Raw genomic sequence first — 27626 nt, 5'->3', positions numbered from 1 at the left:
AGTCTGGAGCAGACAGTCCAGTGATCAACAGCATGAGCACTGATCTACGCAATTTGGATGTGTCACCAGCGAGCCTGACCACCCGATCCCGCTATTCGCCTTTAACGACAAGCATGGGTTGACGAAGATCAGATCATCGATTCTATGTGGCTGTGTTACATACATAAATATATACCTTGCGATGCTTGTGGTTTCAGAAGGCATATGTTAGTGTGAAGCCTAAAAGTGGATTACACACAATGTGGAAGTGTATACCGTGATTCGAGGATCTTTATGATCACCAAAGACCCCAGTTTATTAACGTGCGCATACACCGACTCAGCTTAATTCAAATGAAACAAAATGATTCATGAATAAAATGTTAACATCAGTGCACTGTAAATGGTAAAATATGATAAAAACATCAAATGAAAAAAAACACGTCAAATTGCAAGTCTTCTATCACAGTAATGTCCGACCAAAGTCTTATAGCGCTAGACGCAAACTTCCAACATTGAACACGAGTCAGTAGGAAGCGCCGTGCATATAAGTGACGGCTCCATGATTCCTTGCAGCGCCAGTGTCATCGATCGCAACCAGCATGCAACGCATATACACAGTAAAATATGTTCCTTACAACTGCCAGCAATAGTTTGCACAATGACTAGTAATGTATACCAACCACCATTTTGTTTCAAATTGTGTCCTGAGCGCGCTGACTTCAAACACACACCACTGATATAGTAATGTACACAAGTACAGATGCATCTTTGATTAAATGCATAAATCCAAGATTGTCCTCCATCCGAAATACCCACGAATTTCCTCAGGAAATGTGACGAAGGAAAGTGACACTAGTTTGGATCCGAAGTGATCCGATAATTGATTCTCGTACCCACAATATAGCCTGCATTGACACCATGACGCTCTCCGAGACCATCCTGGATCCAAAACACCCACGGCTTTCGTTACGTGCTGTAACATAATTGCCCTGTATATGGCCTCGTAACTAAATCCGTGAGCTTTCTGGATCCGAAAATCACGAGTTTCGTTAAGTGCTTTTCGTAATCATGTTTCGCTCAGTATCCAGAGTGGTCTGTGATTAGCATGATCTCATGAACAAATACCACTGTACTCTGGATCCGAAATACCCATTGCATCCTTGAACTGAAATACCCATGAGTTTCCACAACTGTTGTATCCACAATTAGTATCAAACTGCCGAAATGTGACCTCATGCCCAAATCCGCCCTAACTCTGGATACGAAATAGTCAAGTGATGTGCATATTCATATCCAGCAATGAGGTCATCCGTCAAACATCTGACACCAACAACGTCTGAGGAGGGTGAAGGAGGTCCTCGTCAACGACTAAACTGCTCGTGTCATAAGCCGCGGCCGTAGTGAGAGTATGGAAGGCTTGTATGGCCACTTTGTTTACGTGGTTTTCCTTTAGTCGTTGGTGATCCGGCATATGTTTGAAGAAGTTGTCCAAAGCTGCCTCTTCTTCCATCTCCCTCTTCTCCGTCTTCAAATATTTGATGATCATGACGACAATTCCGGCAGAGTAGAACACCAGAACCGTTGTAATATACATCACTGCGCCGAAGTCTGTGTCGTCGGAACTGGTAGACCGGCCTGTGGGTTGGGTCGAGTTTTCGGTTTGGTTGCGCTTGCGCAAACATTCCTCATAAAGCACCGACAGAATGAATGGAAGGGTTCTGTTCTGGGAGATCATTATGCTAAGGGGGTTGGGGAGAGGGTGAGGAGATTGTGAAGACAGATCAGTGCAAATGTGCCACATTGATGACACATTATTTCAGCAATCTCTGTGCCCAAACGTTATCCCACACCTCTGAAATCTCCGGTGAAGGTAGGGCTTCATCGATTTCTTTAAATCATTTTGAACACTTGCTTCAATTCAGTGCACTTGGAGTGTTTATAAAAATTCAATTTGAAATCACATCTCGTAACACATTTGTTCACTGGAAAGCTATTCTTCGCAGTTCGTCGTCAAAAACATCCAAACTCTCACAACAATGCTTCGCAATTTAGTGACTCAAACACCACGTTGAGCAATTTGCTTTGAGGTAGGACAACCCACACTGTTGTCGAAATGAAGTTTGTCCACTGTAATGACTCCTGCTTCAGGCCTCGTGTTCCCTGTCTAATGAAGCAAACACGTCCTCTTGAACGGCTATTGACCACAGCAGCGGAAAGTGATAGGTTGGGACGGTGGACGAAACACATGGGTCAGTCCGATGGTCACTTGATGTGATGGAGGGCCGACGTCCACGGATAACGGGTAATCTGAAATGGATGACGAAAAATAAGCTTTAGGAGTATTACGAGAGATCAGAGATGTGGACCCACTGTCTGTGAGTCGACGTGACGGCACGAACATTTAATACCCGTATTTTCTTAGGCTATCCTTTAAGATTATTATCATTATCATTATTTCTTTATTACTATTACAGCCCAACAATGTCATTTCGATGTTTAAGGGACCGTCGAGTTATACGAGGTTCGACACAACAACTCAAACAAGGAATAAGCGATCGAAATAGGCTAAGGTTTTACGGCCAGACAAGCGTAAGTTCATTCATTCATTCATTCATTCATTATGAACCATGAACCTTTGCAGAGGTGCGTATCATAATGGTGTCTGAACTTTATGATTTAAGGAAACACAGACGGCCGTTATGGACTTTCCCATATTTTAGCTTAGATACCATTAAACTTCACAACATTAATTCGTCCCTATAAAAATAATGAACATGCTGGATTTAAAAATATGATCACTGGTTATATCTAAGTCTTCAGAATGGTCTCAGACGATTACCCATTTCGACATTAAAATGTTCAAATCAAGAAAATCAATCCAGTCGACTTATGACCAGTCATAGTAGATTTGAGAGTGTTTTTTCACTGTTTCAAACAGTGTGCTCATGTTTAACGGCACAAAACACAAGAGATGCACTGTACCAACTTGGAGAATCGAACACAAGTCATCAGTATGACAGACAAAGGCTTAAACCACAACGAGAACACCACCGTCTCAATCCTTTGTAAATAGACGTTGACGTTATCTATCGTCTTCGTCTACAGAGGTACTGGGACTTTGAATGCAGAGAGCAGCGACATTGTGAAGACTCTCTCTTGTTCAGACCAGACGCAATTATACACATGACATAAACAAGTAAACATTGTTTTTATCATGTTTTCTACGTTTTCAAAGATGCGACGTCCTGTAACTGGGAAATATTTCGCCAGTATTATTCAATTATCACGACGGGTAGTCAGTCTTAATAAGCATCTGTAACAGCATCCCCATCTTCAGCTGTGGTAGCGGAAGCGTTGGCTGCGAGACAGTCTGCAGATGTTAGGGAAGGGTATTATTACGGCTTTGCGACATTACTGTACATGTTCACAAACAACGGTATTTTGATACCGGTGTCCTTACCTTTAATATTCTAATACATGTGTCTGAAACGCGTGATACTTTGTCACAGATAGCATTTAGAAGTGATGCAACACAGATATCAGTGTAAGGTCATGTATTAATACGTATGTCCTTCACGTGTGACATTCATAACACCTTTGGGCTTAACATACGAAAATAAACAAGATGTGCTCTTGACGTAGTACAAAGAACAACAGTTATGCAACGGCAGACAGTCGTTATTAACACACGACCGTAAACACCAGTTGTCCTTAACACACAAAGTAAACTGCAGATGCTCTTAAAACACGACTGTGAACAATTGCTGTCCTTAACACTTGACAGTAATCAACAGTAGTCGTTAAGCGATATGATAACACAGATGTCATTAAAGGTGATATTTCAGTGTGTTGCCTTTAACATGAGATAGTAAAGAAACATTTGTCCTCAACATGAGATAGTTAAATACAGTTGTCCTTAATACGAGATAGTAAAATACAGTTGTTCTTAACATGAGATAGTAAAATACAGTTGTCCTTAACATGAGATAGTAAAATACATTTGTCCTTGGCATGAGATAGTAAAATACAGTTGTGCTTAACACGAGATGGTAAAATACATTTGTCCTTAGTATGAGATAGTAAAAAAACATGTCTTTAACATAAAACAGTGAACATGAGTTGTTCTAGCTTGCGACAGTAAACAATACTTAAACTGACAACAATAGCTGTTTAAATGAGACAATAAACAACATTCATCCGTAACACATCACAGAAAACGACATTTGTCTTTAACATGCTACAAAACTGTGATCACTAACATTTAACAGTAAACAACGAATGTCCTTAACATCTAACATTAAACAACGAATGTCCTCAACATCTAGTTGTGAACAGAGGATGTCCTTGACATTTAGCAAGTAACAATGGATGCTCTTAACATCTAGCAATGTACAAGGAATGTCCTGAACATCTAGCAGTAAACATCGGATGTCCACAACATCTAGCAGTAAAGAACAGGTGCCCTTAACATCTAGCAGTAAACAACGGATGTCCTCAATATCTAGCAATATACAACAAATGTCCTTAACAGCTATTAGTAAACATCGGATGTCCTCAACATCTAGAAGTAAACAACGGATGTCCTCAACATCTAGCAGTAAACAACGAATGTCATTAACATCTCGCAGTAAACAGCAGCTATGCTCAACACCCAGTATTATACGACAGCGCAACAGTAAACAACATAAGTTAAGCGTGCATGCGTACTTGCAGCTGTCCGGCTCTGGACACTCCTCGTACTGTCCATTCCATGGTGATGTCCATCGCGTTCACCATCTCTCGACTCACTGAGAGAGATTTCAGCATTCACTGCTATTCCACTTGACTGAATTATCGATTTCAGATTCCACAAAAAGCAACAATTGTCCGCCGGAGATACAAGATATCCTGGCAACACACGAGACACTTGTTTATCGTAGTAACCACTGACAGATCTACATGCTGTTACGTGTCCAATTCGAAAAAAAAATGTTACCCATAAATCTATACACACAAGAATTCAGCGTGAAAATATCAAACAATGCAGTAACGTCAAACAATTAACAATTGTATTCCAAAATTAACCCGGTTTACAAATCAATATGAATTACTACAAAGTAATTACATTGGCTTGCACAATAGACAGGCTGTTTAAAATTCAATGCAAGAACAATTCTAGTGTGTTAAACTATTGAAACAGTAGTGTTGGCGTTGACTTAGAAAACTATTCACATAACAGCTTCAGTAGCCAAGCTTCCAATAGGCCTAGGTTGGATATTCAGGGTAAATGTAAGATCTTCGATCAGCATCCATCCATCCATTCATCCACCCATCCATCAATATACACATACACTCACACATACACACACAGAGACAGACAGACACACATACATACATACATACATACATACATACATACATACATACATACATACATACATACATACATACATACATACATACATACATACATACATACATACATATTGCCCAAAGCGGCGTAAAACTAAACTCACTCCATTTTTTCCATCTTATGCATTTCACCACAAGGTCAGATGTGCTATATCAGTTGTTTAACTTTGCCAGGCAACCGTGACGAAGACTCAATGACAATGGATCAAGAGTGTTAAGAGTTCTATGCGTCTTACAAGCATCACGTCTGTCTTAAACACTTCCAACTTTTGTTTGATGAAACCCCGATTACTTTTTTCATTCTGTCAAAGTGTTACAATGTGGTTTGATAACTGCTTATAAATATCGATCGGCGATAATTAACGTAAATGGTAATTCTGAAGCGCATGTGTTGGATTAGTTTATACAGTTTTTGATATGATTGCTGGACAATACTCAGTACTAGACAATTCAATACTGGACTCTACAAATGAAGATCAAAGCTATCTGGGAGGATATGCGCGAATCAGGTCAGCCATTTGGCAATGACATCACAGTGCTTTTAAAGCCTAATGGTTACAAAGAACCATCCTCCGCCGGTCTACTTAATGAAACCATATCAATCATATTCAATAACAGCTGACAGATTACCTAGAAATAAAATCGATAAAATACTTTTTGTGTCATGTTTCTTTTTTGTTGTTGTTGTTTTTTTAAAAGTGATATTTTAGCGTTCTTCTCGTTGCCTAGCAACCGTGATGAAAATTTTCAGCAGTGATGACCAAGAGTGGAAGAGCATTTGCATTATTGATGTAACATTTTAGCTGAAACTGGATTTATCCTTTATAAAAAGACCCAGTTTGAGCAGCAATACTTCTTTTAAAGGAAAATTCCCGAACATATATAATTCTAACGCATAAATACCACGTCACCCTTTCTTGATATGTCTAAACTCCAAGAACCACAGACATTATTTGTTTATTTATTTATTTATTTATTTATTTATTTATTTATTTATTTATTTATTTATTTATCCACCCATCCATCTATCCATCCATCCATTCATTACGGGGGAGTTGTCCATTGATTTGCAGTTATCCATTCATGGAATTTTCAATGTCATTTTTCCCTTTACACTCAAAGCAGCCTGTCTGGCCAACTGATAGTGACTGCTCATTAAGTGACATTAATACTTAAATTAATATAACTGTCATTAATAGGAAAATTCGATTACAGTTAATCCCCGTTGGAAAACTACTGGGAGCCACTATGGCATCACTATTGTATACTTTGATGAGACACTGAGGTAACCGTGGCTCTATACCTCACGGTTGTGCGTTTCATGGACACGTTCAATACCCGAATAAGTGTCGAATATCTTAAAGGAAAGTGTGGGAATCTTCTTGTTGTTCTTCAAGAGACTGGCTTTAGTTTCTGCTATATAGGAAACCCAGACCTTCATGTAATCGAAGACACTGGACTCACTACGTACACTTTGTATTTCAACTGTTAGAAATACAAATACGTATTTAAAGAGTTTTCTTGGACAATATAATATTGAATATCAATACCCTCATTCCCAAGCCGTTCTTTCCTTCTCATCTAAACTTCCCTTTCTCCTCGTACATGGCCGGACCTGCACTGTACAATTTATGCAGTTGCTTCATGGAATAGGTCAGGGTGACTTTCCGTGGGGTCACAGGTCAAGGTTATAACCATTTTTCACCTACAGATCACATATATTCTTGGTAGGTACAGATACATATATCTTTTATTGGCATCATTATAAATGAGATTCCGTCGTTAAACCTAGAGTCATTTCGATATCTAATTACCTTTAATCGGCCATTTTGACGAGAGTGCAAAATTTTTTCCAGCGAACGAAATTTCAACCAATCAGAGGGGCGCCTCTCAGTGACGTAGACAATCCTTGTTGTCTTAACGGTTATATACATCTACGTCAAGCTGTGTCACGCAAAATAATTTCGGTCATCATTCAAAATCATACGAGTAGGAACTATAGTTTTGATTTTCTGACTTGATGAAAACAAACCATATTCTAACTAATTCTCAAACTGACTTAGCCCATGACGTCACGATTATGGCGCGGACATCAGCCAGTCTTTCCCAGAATATGTAATTTATGAATTACATTCACCAGGGCTACGGTTTCCCGTTATAAGTCTCAGACTGTCAGAAATGGAATTGAAGCTGGATACAAAGTCCCACGGGCGACGGCGTTTTATAGTTATAAAACTGATTGACAAAAAGACTTTCTGCAATAAAGCAAACACAATTACACAGGAGGATATTTCCTGTTACCGGCTGTTAACTGTATGAATATGTTGAATATTGATCATACAAAATTGAAAAATGAGACGTTCTCCTTGGTACAAATGCACCGATGTGATGTCATCTTGCCAAAAACACTCGGTTAATGTAAGGTTTCGAAATTCCTTGTGTCATCGATGCTAAGTGGGGGTCATTAAATTAAAGACCACGATCAGATCAAGGGCTGGTACCTGAAGCTCTGACTAAACGTAATCACTCGGACTGTTTGTTTATTTCTTTGTTGTTAAAGCCGCATTCAGTCACATGGCGACGGTCTGTAAATAATCGAGTTTCGACCAGACAATCCAGTGATCACAACAGTATGAGCATCGATCCACTCAACTGGGAACCGATGACATGTGTCAACCATGTCAGCGAATCTGACCACCCGATCCCGTTAGTCGCCTTTTGCAACAAGTATAGTCGCCTTTTGTGGCAAGAATGGGTTGCTGAAGGCCTATTCTATCCCGGTTCTTCACGGGTCGACAATCCAGTGATTAACACCATGAACATCAATACGATATGTGTCAACCCGATCCAGTAAGTCGAACCTTACGACAAGTATTAGTTCCTGAAGACTACGATAAAGGAATGAGGTTTGAACACAACATTTAACAATATTACTGTTATATCATGCGTGAGGGGTGAATCCGGATCCGTACTGATCCGGATCTAAAGGATGAAACCAGAAAAACTGGGCATGGCCTTGATAAGCCAAAATATAGTCAATACGAATCGGGACTCGAACCCATAATGATTGGTTTCTAGCGCCCCTTTCTCCGCTCGGCCACCGTGTTAGGTTGTTAAACCACACATGACGTTTCTCAACGCATCTCAAGTGCGGGGGTCGATGCTCACTGACTGGTTTGTGTGGTCCTAATTCGATTATTTACAGACAGGCTCTTATATACATTTAGGTGTTGAGTTAGTTTAGTTATATACCGCTGTTAGCAACATCACGTCAGGGGACGAGAAATGGACTTCACACACTGTCGTGCAGACGCTTAATGAAAAGGAATATTTAGAATTCCAATCACCGTATTAAGAAATGAACAGTTATATCATTACCTCCGTGAACGAAAGATTCCAACATTCCTAATTACAACAGGTCATATTGCATCGTAAAAAATGGAGAGGTCACATTCACCAGTCTTCATGATAGATCAAAAGTATTCGTCTTCTTGGCGCGCTTTAATTCCACAGGTTCACCAAAACATCTTACTAGTGCTTCTTGGCACACATAAAAATACATTTCCATACCCGAATCAAGGAACACTTTTACAATAAGTGGAATGGACAGGTGGTTGATGGGAAATGGCAGCAGGATTTCCTGTGATATACTTCCTCGTATGTTCTTTAACTGAAGCTAAGTATCAGACAAAGGTCGACTCTGTCTGGTTTTGCGATCTAATTCGGAAGATGTCCGTGGCGCATAAATATATCTACAAGAAAAGCCTGGCATCTGCCGTAACGTCTAACACGCACGCAACAATGATCGATGCAACTTCTACGACCCTCATCAAGTCATGATATAATGCATGGTGCCGTGTTTGGCTGTTTGGAATACAGGCCCTGAATGTGGATGTTTAATATGCTCCAGGAGAGGTCATCATCTGGTTGTTGCATTAGAGCTGAACATCAGCTGCAATAATGGCTTCAGTGATACCAGGGTAAATATTCTATGTTCAAAACCTGATTTGATGGAATTATCGTTACCAGACTCCCGCCTGCATTCAGCGAAATTCTTACCTGTCTCTGTCCCAACATTTCTTTCTCATCGAAATGGGGAACGTGTATTAATTAACATGGGTGCACGGATAGACCATCGTGTAAGGCTGCTCTTAGCTGTGCAGAGTTGCCTCCATTTAGAGTGACAGCAACCAGTGATCATAGTTTAGACTCCCGCCTTAGTGTTAGTTTTTTCCTGAAAAGGTCTTAGACTTGCATCACTTCTGATGTTAGGTTGAAGCATGAGCAGCGCAACTGGGAACCGATGACATGTGTCAACCAAGTCAGTGAGCCTGACCACCCGATCCCGTTAGTCGCCTCTTACGACAAGCATAGTCGCGTTTTGTGGCAAGCATGGGTTGCTGAAGATGCATTCTACCCCGGACCTTCACTCGTCATCATGGTTGTGTGACAACTATCGAGTGAAATATATAGGACACGCAAACCACTCACAATTCAAAGTAGTTTCATCTCGGTTATTTCAATTTAGTTCGGTTGGCAGTGAGGAGTAATCGTTAGTGAAGACCTGGGCGTGAAGGAGTCCCAGGCAGCATTGATGGAGTATAGCTAAAGGCATCGCAAAAGTATATTCACCCACTCACCTACTACCTCACTCGCTCACTCGCTCACACACTCAATTCAAGTCTCCTGCGACTGCTCCAGGACAGATGACCTGGCTCATTGTATACATAACACCTTTATAGCCAATCACACTACAGTAGGAAGAATCTATCAAGGTCAGTCGACAATTTCAGATATTGTACCATATTTTGACATTCCGATATTGATAAAGTTTATGGTTAAGCTTGTGAGCAAGTTCCTCGCCGAAAGACCAGTTTAATTACCGTTAATACTTAAACTGGATAGAACCGGTGTCGCGTGCAACATGAGCTCGTTACCGAAGCCATTTGTCAGTGCCGCCTTCTCGTAACGATCGCCTCTTTCACATTTCTGGTCCAAGACTACAGCGTTATTAGTCTTCAGGAAACTTATTGTCAAAGGTTCTAGTTCTTATATGTTGTTTTCGAGAGGTTGTGTTTTGAGCCACAGCTGTCAAGCCCAATACAGGATATTCTTCAGCCCTACGCACTGGTCGAGATTGTAAAACCACCTGTGACGGACTTAGTAATGGGTATTTCGGGACGGTAATGACATTCCTAAATAATGCTGGATATTTCAAGATGCACGGAGGACCGGTTCACGAACATAGTACTTGAGATGACAAACTCCACAACAGTGCCATCAGGTGGCGCCCTGGTCGTGATAGACAATTGTAGTTCGTGAGGTATGAGCGCCAGTTTGATGTGCTGTGGGGAGCTTCTTGTCGACCTCTAGTTCCGCACTAAATGTCCCCTACTGGAAAATATTTGTGCTCACAACAAACATAAGACATTGTGATACCAATGACAACACTAAATACTTAAAGTCGTGGTCAGTTATAATTACTGGATGGATGTGCCTTGAAAAAAAGATAAACATCTGACACTATTTCATCCAATAACAGCCTCTCTCTCTCTCTCTCTCTCTCTCTCTCTCTCTCTCTCTCTCTCTCTCTCTCTCTCTCTCTCTCTCTCTCTCTCTCTCTCTCTCTCTCTCAATCTAAGGATGTGATTCTGATTTATTGTAGTGGAACCACTGGGTTAACTATTTACGAATATGAATACCTCTTTACCGAGAAATGTAGCTCGTAACAGATAAACTACAGCCCAGGTATTATCTGTAAAGATGAGACGGATGCCTGGTGTATGTACCAGAAACTGTATGTCATGGACTGCGCATGTATCGTGTACCTGGCGAATGAAGACGGCGTTTGCCTTTTGTGGTCGTGGGCTGTTCATCACATGACAAAGATTAGGACATGGACGTCGTGCTACTGTTCCACATCACATGAACAACCTCTTCCCACTCTGCATCATCATCCACAACAATCATTTTCAAAATCCATGTCAACATCTATTCGTCAGTGCGGCACCAACAGAACAAATAACACCATGCACTCCACACACCCCAACCCACAAACCACAACCCACACCCCATCCATGTCTCATAAACCTTCATTAACACATAAGAGTATCCCCCATCTTCTGCTAGAGACCCTCAGCCCCACCTTGCACAGATTGTAGAATCCGGAACCTTGTTTTACAGTGCGGAAATTACCTGTCAACATGGTTGAATATCAGACCTCATTATGGGGAGGGTAATCCATATATGGGGGAATAGATCAAAGATAAAACATTACTTTTCGGCTTTTGATGGGACCGAGTTTTCAGGCGACAAAGCCCTTCTCCCAAGCGGTGGGAAAGCAGCTTAAATCGCAGACGTTTAAATATATCAAGTTCGTGGATTAAATGTAATAGAACTTATTGTCTTCCAGGACTTCTTGGTGTGACGCTCACCGTATTCCGACAGTTACAACACACTGGTTGTTAAAGAATTTGGACTGTTACCATTCACTCGTGGTGCCGTTTCTGGACAAATATCATTGGAAAATTACCTTGCAACAAAAGTGGTCTTTACTTGATTCTTCTTATCACTGGAGAATTATCTTGCAGCAGAGATGGTTCCTGCTTGAAGACAATTACCATTAGGCAATTATCCGTGCAACAGAGGTGGTACATCTTGAAATCAATTACCATCAGACAATTATCTAGCAGCAGAGGTGGTTCTTGCTTGAAGACAATTACCATTAGACAATTATCTGTGCAACAGAGATGGTATATCTTGAAGACAATTACCATCATGGAATTATCTTGCAGCATAGGTGGTTCCTGCTTGAAGACAATTGCCATTAGACAATTATCTGTGCATCAGAGGTCGTCCTTACTTAAGGACAATTAACGAGACTAGCTATACAATGGTCCATGAATTAAGATGCTTACCATGCACTGCGGGTCCATAAACTACGACACTAACAAAACACTGTTGGTCCTTGCTTAAGGACAAAGGCGTATGTCATCAGCAGTTACATTCTAACACTAACACAAAACCCGAAAAGTGTTTCGAGTGTGTTTCTGCTAAAGTAATTTTTAAACCTTCAGTAATAAAAAAGTAATAAAATTATGAAGGAAAATGTTACCTAACTAAATTTATTACCTACTCTTGTCCCAGAATATGAGTAATCAATAAAACTGAAAATGCCTGACATTATAGATAGCGAGCAACATCCATAAAAGTTGCGCAGGTGAACTTAAGGGTATACCCATGTTTCTTAAGCGTTTTAAGCGCTGTTCTCTTAGTAGACATGTAATATTGAAGAGACTGCCAAAAATATCCAATGTGACACAACATACTGTGCAATTACTGAGAGCGTTGAGCTGTAAAAACACCAAAATAGTTGATTTTATCGTAATTACACCTGTGAAGATCCGGGTTAGCAAACCCACCCTTGTCGTAAGAAGCTTCTAACGGGTTCGGGTGGTCTGACTAGGTGAGTACTTGTCATCCTATCCCTATTTTGTAGATCGATGCTCATACTGTTGACAATTGGATTGTCTTGTCCAGACTCCATTTTAGTGACCGCCCCCATATGGATAGAATATTGTTCAATGCGGCGTTAAGCAGCAAAACAAAACACTAATTACGGCCAAAGACAGTCATTGACGACACCGCAAATATGGCGCCCTATTGGCTGAAGACATCATATATGATATATACTATAACAGTGTTGCATAAATTCAGCGGAGGAGTAGATATGAAATAGATGAAAATAAGAATTACACTGTATTCCAAATGTTACACGTTTAACAGAACAGAAACTTAAAATCAAAACTGATTCAAAATTTTCAACAATAAACTAACACAATATGACATGCGGCGCCATCGTGTCGGTCTCTAAGGACATGAGATTCGGGCTTTATATTCTTATCACTGAATGTCAACAAAAACAAATATCTTACTTTATTTTGTTCCTCCATTTATTGATTTAAATGAAACACGCTATTCTCATCGACCAAAAGATTATCACAAGCTAACACAGTTAAGCTTATTTCAGTTCCTATACAGAATTCCACAGAACATAATCACTGGCAACACGAACGGTAACTCCACTGATTTCATCGACCTATTTCCAACTGAGGTCAGTCTATTATGTGCTGTGCCTTGAGCGTAATGCGCTTTAACTGGTGCTCCTGCTTCGTTGCGGAAACGAATAAATACACGTTACTCGTTCTAGCACCACAGGGAATCGGTTTATCATTTTCTGCCTGCGCTTTTGTTGGTCAAAGGAATTGACGACGACATCTGCCGTGATCAGACCAATAGAACTGTCTCAACATTTGACCATTAAACCTTAAGAGTCTGCGAATAAGAATTATCTCCCTTTATGTTGGACTGCCAATTACGTGTAGCCAACGGTCTGAGGGGTGACGTAGTGAACACACTACTCCTTGGGGAATTGCCCCTGCTTTAGCCCACCTATGGAGTACGCCTAATTACCTTCGCCCATATCGGTGAAGAAGTGGCGTCGGTGACGGCCGTAGATCTTCTTCGGTTCATTTTGATCAATGGCGCATCTCTGACTCTCGCCCTCTCTCTCCGTCTCATTTGCTTCGTGTAGCACCAATCGGACTAAGGGCTTTCCTCTAAGACGGGCGTTTAAGACATCCGTTTTGGTGTCTACCCAGACAACATTACTTTGACAGATGGAGCGTTTCAGCGGTCGGAGTGATTAAACCACACTTCTCGTCTATTTCGGTGAAGTTCCGTTACAATCTGTTGTAGAAGCAATAGCTTGTGGCTGAGTAATTGAAACCTGTCTTCGAGTAAGAACGAAATGATATCGTCATGCGAGAGGTCACTTCAGGTCAAAATTTTCAGCATGTAGATGGGAATGTCACAAATCGTAGACCATGTAGGCATTTCGCGTCAGGAAGATCGTATCCTTTCCTTACAGCGTTCGATCGTCACGCCCAAGACCAGGGTTCGATTCCACACATGGATACAACGTGTATCCCCGCCGAGATATCGTTGGAATATTGCTTAAAGAAGCGTGAAACTAAACTCATTCACATATTTGAATCGTTTTCAGAAACATCAAGGCGGGGCACAAGAAAAGGGTCTCCCGTGTCCGGAATCGAACCCATTCCTTCGGCGTGACGAGCAAACGCTTTGACCACTGGGCTACCCCATCGCCCCGTTGTTCAAGAGATGAAAATGGTCACATGAAATATTAGCTGAGTTTTGGGCAAGTGAAAGGGGGATTTACCCAGTTGTAATATTCCATACAAACCATTGCAACCTGTTGATGATCGAACCTGGACCCCTTAAACCAGGGGTTGATAACAAGAACAAAACTACACGAACACACATCCAGTTTGGTCACACAAGATCTCATTTGAATGGACACTTGGAAAAGGCGAAAGGTCTTGGGAACATATTCTTCCTCAGCAGGTTCCTGGACAGCAGCGGTGTGCACTCACTCGCCTTCTCTCAAAATCCTTCGTGTGAAGATCCGGGTTACAATTGGTCTTAGCCACCCATACTTGTCGAAAGTTGCAACTAAAATGATCGGGTGATACGGCTAGCGGACTTGGTTGACACATATCACATCGTTTCCTAATTGTGGAGATAGAGACTCGTGCTGTTGATCACTGGGATGTCTGGTTGAGACAATATTATTTGAAGACCGCCGTCATATAGCTGGAATACTTCTCAATGCGGCGTCAGACAATAGCAAAATCAAAAGAATCTCTCAAACCTCCCGTGCACGTGTCTGTTTTTTAGCAACCTTCTGCAGGCGTAGGTGGTGGTTTGTTCAGGCCCAAAGAGTAATGAACATGAAAAGAACCATAGGCTTGTTCGACATGTCAAAGTGATCAATTGAACTGACATGACTTATATTATCACTGCTACCGCTCCGAAAACAATGCAAAGACGACCAGTGAAAAAATACAAAGATGGATATGTTCCTTAGCAACGTTTTTGAAATATGACGGATAAAACATATTTTCTTTTGTTATGGATAGTATAGAAAAACTGCCGCGCAAAGGAAGGATTGAATCATGCTTAATGTCTGCAAAAATTAAATGGAATAAACATGGCTCTTCGATAGTGAAGTATTTGTGTTTTGACCTTAGTTTTTAGGTGTTTGTCAGCGGACAGTAAGTTGGATCAAATCCAATTTCCAAGCATTTCTTTCCTTTGGGCATTACACTGAGTGCAATTTCGAACGTTCAACAGGTTTAAGGACGTTTTACTGTGGTACTGATCTCAGCTACTGGACGTCAGTAGTAGTATATTGAACAGCAAAAGAAGTGCAACTGTTTCTTTTGGCGTTTCTTTTGCTGTTCAGTATATTTCCCACGGACATAAATATTTGTTGTTACATATGCATCCAGATATATACATAAGTAGCATATCTACTCATGTTACATAAACTGTTGCTAGCGTCTGTTTTGTTCATCTATTCCATATTATGTTTCGGTTTGCGTAGTGATATATTTGTCAAAAAGAATTATCCTGTGATAGGTAATATAACTGTTTTACACCGCACTCACCTGTGGCCCAAATTATAGTTTGCAGGGTAAGGGTGAGAGTTTGAGTGAGGTCGAGGCTGGGTGGGGTTAGTGCTGAGGTTGACGTTGAGGTTGAGGTAATATGGCAATATTGCAACAAAGATATATGACACGTTTCCACTGTTTGATATTTTCCGGTTCTCCGGTACAAAGCGAGATTGATCTCATTCACACATAAAATGAATACGTTTCTGTAAAAAACAAAAACACATCACCATTCCAATTCATTAGAAATTTCCAACAAAAACTCCCAATTACTTTCATATCCCAAAACGATGATAATCAATAGTCACAGATACGATACAATGCAGTTTATAATTCTTGGTGATCCACTGAACTCGCTGAAAGATCGCTGACAATAACACAGTGCTATAAACAATGGATGTCGATTCGTGGAAGCGGAGCCGCATACAGAAACGTTTTTGTTGGTATGTGGTACACACTGACGATCGATGTTTATGAATATGTATGACCTATAATTATATTACTGTCGGCGTTTGTCTAGACTCGGATCAAGCTGACCATCTTTGCTCTATACTGTACAAAGGTGACCGACAAGGTCGGGTCTTCAGATTCGCTGAGTGTGATTATACAATGATGCAACATGGGGAATATACAATGATTGATTTGTAACGGGCATGAATGCGTTAAACTTCGTTTATATCGAAGGCTTACAACTAACAAGAGTTTAACGAACAGGAGTATTACAGTTTTTTCCCTATAGCCACTTGTACTTACCACTTACTGTAATCGAAAATGGGTTCGAACTACGGTTAAAGCGAACTACTAATAGAGGTCCTTTCGAGTTCGCGAAAACTTATTTTATGACATAAATGAAGAAATGACATATAAAACAAACATATGAAGGAGGGTCGGTGATTTAAAGAAAACAACAATGGGTGGTGCACATAGTTGCGAAACGATCTCTTAGGGAAAAAAACTAATATGAAAAGTCAGGGGAAATGGCGTAGGACTGCCCCACCCTCCCTCCTGCCTGCACATCCACCCTTCCCGCTCTCCTTACCCATGAACGTAGATAAGGCCCAACTTACGTTATCTCTTCGTTCACACAGTATTGTAGACCTAGCCTGTCATAAAAAATAAATTATATTAAAAATAATACATCTGTATATAATAATGATTATACAATGCCACTTTGTAACATGCTATATTTGGAATTACACTTTCTCAGTCAAGTACAGATCGTATTTACCTCTGTTGGGTTGAGTCCCATTCGGGATTCGAGGACACTGTTTTAAAGTCATCTAATTTAAGTAAATCAGAGGAAGTCCAGTCTACCTTTCTTTCTCTGTACCTTTTGTGTTTAATATTTCCCTGAACCGGTCCATCTGCCTCTGGGCCTTTTTCTAATGGTTGCTTGCGATAGAATTTGTCATTGTAATTAGTCTTAGAGAGGGGTTTTATACGTTTTACGAGCTTGCCCCTCGGTCTTTTTGTGGATAAGATACTATTAAAATAAACTAAGTCAGATGTAGTTATGATGCAGGTGCCTTACCCAGTGTGGTAAAATTTGATTCGAACTAATACTGTCTCTCAACATTGTATTGTGAAATACGGAAACTGCCAATAACGAACCACTTTACAAGAGATATGAATATAGTCTAAGATGTTCATCTCTCTTGCAGTACCTTAAAACCGTGCGCCGTGGGGACACAAGTACCAACAAGTCTACTCTCAGTGAAAAATATTCAAATATTTTTTCACAAACAAATGACATCAAACTCATTACATCCACAACACATGGATCAAACTGCATTATTCAAAACATAACGTGCAAGGCAAACGCAGGAATTCCAATAAAAACAAATCACTATAGAATTATCACACCAATATAATTCATCTGCCAGGCGGAACAAAGGGAACATGACATAGAGAACCATTAAGAACCTCATAAACATGGAACCGTACACAGTGGGAAATGCGGGAACAGGGCATGCGTATAAATCATTATCTTAACTGCATTGTGTATTCAGAGAGTATTGATCACTAGGAACAAGGTGTATCTAGTTCACTGTGATTATTTGTATCATCCTTTGAGAATCTATCCAGGTGAAAACTTTAAAGGTAGTCATCAAACAATCCTTTCAAACGCTGCTTTCAGATTTAGATTTAGATCGTCGTACATCTTATTGGCTTGATGGTTATCACAATGGTTTCGTGAAAGGTGCCATTTGTGCTTACTCAGCAGTTTTCCGGTTATGTGGTTACGGTCTATAAATAATCGACTCTTGGCGAAAATAATTCAGTGATCAACAGTATTAGCATAAAACATAAATACCATGGCATGCACAGATAAAGGCAGTGAGCTTGTACACGATCCCTCTTGTCACCACTGGCAAGTAGAAGCAAGACGTCGCATCTTCACATTTTGGTTGGTTAGTTTGTTGTTTAATGCCACACGCCACATTGCAGCTATTTAGCGGTGGTCTGTAAGTAACCAGACTTTCCAGTGATCGACAACATGAGCATCGATCTTCACAAACGGGACACGATGACATATACATCAACCAAGTCGGCGGCTGACAACCCGATCTCGTTAGTCTCTTACGACAAGCAACGATTCCTGAAAACGAAATCATGGGTACGTGTTTCTTTGTGCCATTCTGATGTTTCCAGGCAACCTGATATAAAACCTTTGGGTACAGACTGATGACCACGATGCATGGTGAGAGCATGCGTGATAGCGACATCTTCATTTATTTAAATCTATCTAACTAACTGGAAACATTAAGAAAAGCAACGTTAAGGAAGCGTATAAGCGGCAAGTTCTACAATATTTCATCTACCCGAAGCAAACGTCAGATTCTAGATTTAGTATGCGTTAACCCCCACCCGGAATTCAAAGCCGCACTCCAAGGCATTAATCGCTAGTCGATCTAACCCACTTAGCCACTCGCGTTTCGTTTGAGGGAGAATTTAGTTCCATGTTGAGAGTGGTCAAGTGTAGCATGTTATATTTGGGATTACACATTCGTACTGACTTACTGCTTCCAGTACAGTTATAGGTTGTCCCTTGAGAAAGCTAGTTCCATCAACACTGTCCCCAATAGCAGTAAATGAAAGGTGAGGAGATGAAAAACAAATAGTTCGAGATAATACGCAATGTTGACATGTGAAGCGGGTTATCATGACAACATCCATGTGAAACAAATCACGTCTTCATCTCTGTTGCACAGTCATGGCACAGTCTCCCAGGTATTTATTATTTGAATACGTTCTCGTGTCATCAGTGGCGTCAGCTAAGCATGATAATAATGAAACCACTTCATGGTATTAATATAATATAATGGCCATTATTACCCCGATTAACCAAAGTCACCTGTGTGTCTCTAATAGTCAATATGACTTATCCCACCTGGTACCCATTTACTACATATATACCATATATGGTGCGTCAAACATCAACATATGCCAGCAGGCATAAATTGGTTTAGGTCTGTCCATATGTGTCTATGTTATGCTGACTGGGGCTGTTTTTATGAAACTGAAAAAATGAACCATTATGAAAATAGTGAAAAGTGCAAAATTTAAGGTGATGGAAAACGCTACCCAAACCACACGCCTGAACGCAACGTGTGTCCAGGCCATGCACGAGCAGAACATGACAACCAAAAGTCAATGCCTGTAAAAACGGTACTTTCATGCAGAAACCACACTGCGTAGGTCCCACGATAATCATATCGGATGATTTCAGGTTGGTAGGTGGGGCCTTAAGGGAAACTTTGAACCTGTATACTTCGAGGGCATAACTCACTGAGCAGAGTTACGCCCCTTGGGTATGACAGGATTATGGCTTCGAATCCATAATGAGTCTTAATTGTTATTCTTCGATCTACTCTTGATTTGTAACTCTCTTTCTCCATGTAATGAGAAACAGACCTGTTTTCAACATTAATATATGCCAAATTACAGAGATGAAATACAAATTGTTTTCTCAGGATACATATCTGAAAAAAACAAACAAAAAAACCCCCCCGGCATAACGTATTTCCCCCTTTCATCCAAATCAGGTAGGTGCCACCTCAACCAGATCGCACCGCTCCTAAAGCATGAAACCTAAATAATTTCCATCATAGATTTACCACACACTACATTTCGTGTCACTAACAGCATAATCGATGGACGTTTACGGTCTTTAGACCTTTATGTAAACACATCGCAATACAAACACGGCATACTTCGAGCAATGTTTTGTCTTGTGGAAACCTAACTGAAGGAAAAAGGGTGAACATACGTTTTGCGTCAGTAGACGTTCCCCTAGAGACGGAACAATCTCTTGACATGGAACAGAAGTGTGACTCAGTGCAAGAGATTGACAGTGAGTTCATGCTCATTCATTTTATAGTTCAAACGCTGCCTTAAGTTGTTTGTTAAGAAGTAGCCTAAATATATATATGCTTTTATGTATGGAAGCGCAGAGATGGACACGAACGTATCAGCCAGAGGTCACGTATCTGTTTCTACGAAAGCCTATTGTTGCCACTTTTACTGCACACGTTATTTTTTCAGCGAAATTTCTCATTTCCATTATTTCTTAATTGTTCGCATGTTCAAGCATTTCCTTGCTGCCTCGATTATTATCATATTTTGCCATCATGTCTTTGAAAAAGTCGAAGTTTCGAGTAAATTCGAAAATTATTCGAAACAACGAAAAGAGTTGAAAATTTCGAGTTTTTAAATGTATTATCTGACGAAAATATAACAGAAATTACGAAAATGTAATCGAATTAACGCGGAACATCTCGAAATTTCGAAAATGGAAGCAAAAAAGTAATATCAGGAAATTTATGTTAAAAAAATAGGTGTGGCACCATAATGCAGTCGTTTGTTTGCATACATATTCTTATGACCTGACACTACCACACTCTGTGCCTACAATCATACTAACGCAAGGAAGCCCATCAGCAAAATTTGCGAAAACACTTTGAAATTCCAAGATATTAAGCTTCAGGTCAACATATTGTTTGGAAGATGTTCTGCAACGAAATGAAAAGTTCTTGGTATTAATGTTTTGTTTGTGAAAAGACGCAAAGTCCTATGTTGTAGCTATATGACTGTGGTTTGTAAATAATCGAGTCTGGACCAGACAATCCACTGACTCACATCATGAGTGTCGATGTGTCAACCATGTCAGCTAGCCTGACCACCAACACGTTACGACAAGCAATGGTTACCCTGATCCCCAGGGTTCGTAAATATTTATTTCAAATTAATTTGGTTTTGTGTTAATTACAGTTGAAGCCGTCACAATCGACATATGTCTAATCCAGCAAGCTGTCAACAACTGACAGTAAACTAAGTCCCTTCCGTGGCTCGTACATTTATCATCAGCTCTACAATCTGGCACATTGTCTAAATTGTGCCTATATTTTCAGTTCTAATGAGTGCCGGATTAAACAGCTTCCACTGTATTTAACATTTCAACATTGAGTTAATTATTCATTTATACTTTCTGAGAATTTCCACAAAATACCTTGAAATTTCAAGATACAAATTGTTTGAATTAGCGAGTAGTGCCTATACATGACGCGATCCTAATGTGTTTCCATAAACTTAGTCACAGAACAAAACAAGATACACATCAATGGCCTTACATCGATCTTGTGACAAGCAGTTTGCTTTAAGAGTGCTGTTTCGATTGCAAGGGTTCCTGGGCACACACAGAATACGCCGGAAAATAGCAACGCAATGGAAGAAGAGCTAGATAAGGAACCAGACAGCTGACTCTGACGACGACCTGATTCTGACGTGGAGTAGGTGCAGCCTCTGTTCCGTTACCTGGCACCAGGGGGCACTCTGTACACCGATACGTGTTATATGTAGTAAATGGGGCGGTAGGGTAGTACCGTGGCTACACCGCCCGCACGTCACGCTGAAGGCCTGGGTTCGATTACCCAGAGATGTGAAGCTCATTTTTGGTGTCCCCCGCAGTGGTATTGCTGGAATGTTGCTAAAAGCGGCGTAAAACTCACACACTCACACATATACCTATACATAACTAAGTGTCTTCGTATAAACATCGATATGCTTCCGAGTACTTACACAATGTATGGTTAAAGACAAAGTCGGAAAGTATTCTTGGAGGGTGCGGGTATTTAAGACAAAATGTTAGGGATGTCAACTTCTTCCTATTGTTTACACAACGTTTCTGGGCTATTTCTTGCTTCTCCAGCCCAGAAACGTTGTGTTCGCCGTGCAGAAAGAGTTATGTCCCTTGGGCACACCTGGAGCCTATGACCGTGGTTTTGAATCTTTGATTTCTCAGCTTGCCATCTGAATGCCACCATAACGGTAAAGGTCTAACAACTCATCACTTCTGGCTTTCCGCGCCTGTCAGCTGAAACTGGTCAGAGTGACATTAAGCCACTCAGAGTGATTTTGAATAATAAGCATTTCTACCGGTCTTTACAGGTCTTGTGGCGCCAACATCAGCTTTTGTGCGATGCTATAAAATTTAGATATTAACTTGAAACAAACGTCGTTTTTATTTCAGGGTAATTACGTTAAATATAAACCTTACAGAAACGTCCACATGGTGATGCGGGTCAGATACGTCTCATGCAATATAAAGCTATTTATTATTCCCCCATACTGTAATTCACCTATCGATGGCACGAGGGGTAAAGTCATTCCATGTTTAGGGAAGGGCCTCAAAATATTTTCTAACCAGCAGCGTCAATATGCAGGGAGGAAGATCAAAATGCTTCCGAATCACAAATATGCAACCATTTAGTAAAATGGTAACTGAACAGACTTGAGCACTAGAGGGCGCGCTGTGGTGCAACCACGTGGTGTTTCGGACCCGAATAGGTTCCAGAACTGATGTTGATATGCGAATAGATTCCGTAGAGGTTCTAGGAACACTACAATACCTGTCATCCACCTGGTGATTCAGATCTGAACAGGTCGTATGCCAGAGTTTGTGGATAAGTGAGTGAGTGAGTGAGTGAATGTGGTTTTACGCCGCTTTAGCACTATTCAAGCAATATCACGACAGGAGTCATCAGAAATGAGCTTCACACATTTCACCCAAGTGGGGAATGGAATCTGAGTCATAATTGTGCTGAGCGAACGCTTTAACGACAATGCTACCCCGCCGCCCTGTGAGTGGATAAAGCGAGTGAGTGAATTTGGTTTAACGCCGGGCTGAACATTGTTCGGATTTGACCACGGCGTATCATTATAATGAGAGAATGCGAGGAGCGAAGTAGGTCTCAAGGGAAGCACGAGCGCGGGTCACTGACAAAACTAGAAATTGTTCGAGGAGAACCTGGACTCGAACCAAAGAACTCGGATCATGTATTTTGGGTCCAAGGGATGCAACTCTGCACAGCGAATATGGTACCTTTGGGCCGTTTGTTCATCCTTAAAGCAAAACGCCCATACGTTATTATGTTTCATGACCTTTCGCATGCAAATAAAGTAGGTATATGCTGTGATATCTGGATATATTCTAGATATATTAATATCCACGACCGGCAGAGAGATCTGTGACTGGAATATCCCTTGGGTTCGAGAGATGGTAGTTTACCACTGGCGCGATCAAAGCGGCAATCCTCTTTACTGGAAGATTAAAACCACTGGCTGGAACCGGTGACTGTGGGTGCCAAGAGAAGACCATTTATAGCTGGGGTCGGTGAGTTATAGTTGCAGAGATATGCATGTCTGTAGTAGATTCTGTAACCCGATACATGTGTGTCGAAGCATAGTAAATCTGTACCAGATATAAATGTAACTACAGGGAATCTGCACCCTGTACAGCTGATTGTAATAACAGAATCTGCATCCTGTACAGCTGACTGTAATAACAGAATCTGCATCCTGTACAGCTGACTGTAATAACAGAATCTGCATCCTGTACAGCTGACTTTCTGTGATAACAGAATCTGCATCCTGTACAGCTGACTGTATGTAATAACATAATCTGCACCCTGTACAGCTGACTGTCTGTAATAACATAATCTGCACCCTGTACAGCTGACTGTAACAACATAATCTGCACCCCATAGTTTTCTGTAACGACATATTCTCCTCCCCGTACAGCTGTCTATACCAACATATTCTGCATCCCGTACAGCTGTCTATAACAATTTATTCTGCTCCCGTATATATATATATATACACACACACACACACATGTATATATGTATTTTTGTATGTATGTATGTATGTATGTATGTATGTATGTATGTATGTATGTATGTATGTATGTATAGTTGTCTGTAACAACAATTCTACAATCCGTACAAACTGTCTGTAACAACCTTTATTCAGTTTGTTCAGCTGCCTTTTGTAATAACATATCCTGCAACCTATACAGCTGTAACAACATATCTAAGCATCGACTACAGCTATCTGTAACTAAAGTGATTCTTCACACGATAAAGCTGCAAGTATCTATGGTAAGGATATGTGTCAAATGAACTGTGCAAAGAGCTCCTACGTTCGATATCGTGCACAACAGCTGTTGCTATGGTTTCACATCAAAAGCATCTTTGGACATTGCTCAATCCCCCTTAACACGGATGCCGGGAGCAGAGGTCTGCAACCCTCTGTTACGTTAAAAGCATTCGGCTTTCAGAGACACAGATAGGTGATTAGGAAGGTGCCGATTGTCGAGCCAGCTAACGCCTGGCACATTAGTACGGCTAACGCAAGGCAACGCATTTGGCAAATTTTTTCACGCTACGATATTCATTTCAGCAGTCATATCTCATAGAGATTGTTCCGTCTCTGAGTATACTAACAATTTGACAATGATGGCGTTGGGCGTTGATTGGTAACCAAGCTTCAATAACTGTCGACAGAAATCGATGACAATATACAGAAAGCTATTTTCTCTCATAACACATTAATCAAGTTTATAGATGAACTATGTTTAGACTGTGGCTGGGATGATGATGATATTACCAGTGTAAGCGTCCACCGTGAGAGTATCCCCCGCCTTCGCCAACACAATCAACGTGCTATGTTCACAGCCGATGATAAAACCTGTTGAAGCGAAATTATTAAGGCAATAACTAAGCTTGCCACAGCTGATGGCGTTATCAGTCGCCACGGGCGTGTGTGTGTGGAGATATAAGTATATAGATGAATTTGTCAGAATTAGCACTTTGTGGAATTATGACTTGGTGATAATCGCGGCATATAAATGCAGCTGTAATTTGTAGCTGGAGGTTATGTGTAAATGAGAGAAGCACTCGTGTTGGCATCGGTATATAAGTGTAGATGAAGACATGGGTTTGTATATTTGATCAGACTTGTGATAAAGTTGGAACTGTTGATTATATATGTGATCATTGACGACAGCTGATCATAGGAGGTTACATACTTCTGATATTTGCCTACAATAATGTATGTTTTCTTTCTCTCCCCTCTCTATCACTCTCCCAGTCTGTCTTTCTCTCTCGCCTCTCTATTCCCCCGTCTTTCTCTCTCCCCCTACCATTTCTCTCTCCCCCTCTCCCGCTGTCATTTTCTCTCTCCTCTCTCTTGCTCTTTCTTTCTTCCTCTCTTTACCCATCTCCCCTCTTTCTTTCCCCTGACTTTCTTTCTCGCCCCCTTCTCCCCTCTCTTACTCTCTACAGTATGTCTTTCATTTTGTCCTCCCTCTTTCTCTCTCTTCCTCTGTATTTCCTTCTCTCTACTCTCACTTCCTGTCTTTCCCTCTCACGTACCTGTCTCTCTAACATCTCTCTTTCTCTCCTGCCTCTTTCCCTCACCCTAGATTTATGTATGTTTCACTATAACGGTGGAAGCAAAGTATGTACCGCGTGTGCAACTTGCGATCGAAAGCAGATGGCATACATTGACATATTATATTGACAAAAGGAGGGGCGAATACAGCTTTTTGAGAAGGGTGGTGGGGGTGGTGGGTTCTAATTTAACAAAGTGTCACGATAGTGGGAGGGTGGATGGGGGGTGAGTACATAACCATCCACCCCAAACACTTATCCCAACCCACCCTACTGATCCGTCTGTGACATCGCTATAGAAACACTAACGAGCCACAAAACATAATACATAAAAAATTGTCATAGAGTTACGTTACTTACGACATCGTCTACATCCAAACGCTGCCCGACGCCCCCAGCGTCCCTGCGAGTAGCGCAGATCCTGATTCCTCCTCACTCTGAGAACACAAAGGTATCCTAACCACCGACATTTCTATAAAGCCGAACGTGAAATCTGTCGAGGATCTGCTATAAACACCATGGCCGGAACAGTACACCCTCTCCCAGCGTTACATTCACTCTGAAGCGATTCCCGTCAGAGCACGCCGTCAGCAACGCTACCAAAGCTCCATACAGCGCCACGGGCTCAAAATCGTTATTGATCATAATTCGACAACAAACTTTGCAGGAGCCAGAAGTGGTTGAATAGCTTCGCAGGTTGAAGTAGCTCCCTCCGCAGCGACGTTCATACTCGTGGCCCACCGCGAGAAGATAGGTCGCGAGAATCGCTCACCATATGAGCAATTCTGAGCTTTTGTCAGGACCAGTCAATGCGCGCCTAGGAGGGACGAAGCATTGGTTTTCCCAATTCATGGCCCATATCGATTATTCTTCGTAAAGTTCTTAGGTAAATTGTAATTTACAGGCTTGACTGATGGGTTTGCAAGTACCCTAGACAGTGTACATAGGAATATGCGTCAGTGGCAGTCACGTGATAGCGTCTACCACACGGAAGTCTTCAGATTCGAAAATATTTCTCTCTAATGTGACCCGAAGTGCTAGAAAATGACCCCTCTGTCAGATTCAAAGGGTTTAATAAGCATCCCTGGCGAATTATGCAGTCGTTCTTTGGACCGCACGACTGTTATGTCCTTTTCCATAACGTTTATCAGTGTGAGGGAATGCACTTTACTGTAGACGTGAGCCAGTAATGGGATGAACGACGTTATCCTTGTTACATGTATAAGCTGCTGATTGAGTCACGAATGGTGTAGTTGTAAGGTCGGGATGAAGCAGTGCACGGCCCACAATGTCAAAGAAGCAGCACGGAAACATCGGCACGCTGCTGCTGCTGCTGCTGTCGTTGATGAAGCCACAGGGTATGTATTTGTGGCTTAAGTGAAACAGATTGATTTCCTGACTTTGATTCTTTCTTTCAAAACTCAACTTTGCATGATTCGATTCCGCTGCAGCGATATTTGGCAAGATGCCAAGTAGTGCATTGATTGAGATTTACACAGGTTTTGCACAGCAAGTGATCTAGAAGTTTGGCCGTCTTGATAAATAAGAGCTGACATTAAAGTTTGTCCGTATGAAATACTGCAGCTGTCAACATTTTCAAAGTATACTCAGAAGCAAAAGTTATTGCTACTTGGAATATTTTCATTGGTAACCTTGTGAATATAACTTTTGGATTTCAACCCGAGAAAGTGTGTATTAAGCTCAACCGACCCGTTGAATTACACGAATTTGCGAGAAAACTCATATATTCAAGAAACGTGGCCACAATGTTCACATGTATAGACTAAACAAAGAGTTGCAATTTTAGGAAGTTTAATGACTCTTCTGTTTATCGTTCAGGACCGAGTTCGACATGACATTTGGCGGAAAATGAAATGAAGGGACACGACGTTGCTGGATGTTTCAGCAACCACGGAAACCCGTTTCGCAGTTATGGCGACCTTTTCAGCTAAACAAAATAAATCGACTTCCTCCCTGGTGGCCGCCCA

At 41.0% G+C, this 27626-nt stretch overlaps 1 long non-coding RNA gene across 1 annotated transcript; it reads right to left on the bottom strand.

Annotated features, from left to right (window-relative positions):
* Nucleotides 1–256: 256 nt before the first annotated feature.
* LOC137290948 (uncharacterized) lies at nt 257–26373 on the bottom strand. Its single transcript, XR_010957241.1, has 2 exons — nt 25999–26373; nt 257–2288 (listed from the first exon to the last, which is right to left on the bottom strand). It is a non-coding gene; the product is annotated as an uncharacterized lncRNA (long non-coding RNA).
* Between the last annotated feature and the right edge of the window lie 1253 nt (nt 26374–27626).

This window comes from Haliotis asinina, chromosome 7, assembly GCF_037392515.1.
Source record: "Haliotis asinina isolate JCU_RB_2024 chromosome 7, JCU_Hal_asi_v2, whole genome shotgun sequence".
NCBI lineage: Eukaryota > Metazoa > Mollusca > Gastropoda > Lepetellida > Haliotidae > Haliotis > Haliotis asinina.
Note: the sequence above shows the minus strand (reverse complement) of the source record. Positions and strands in the feature narration are given on the sequence as shown.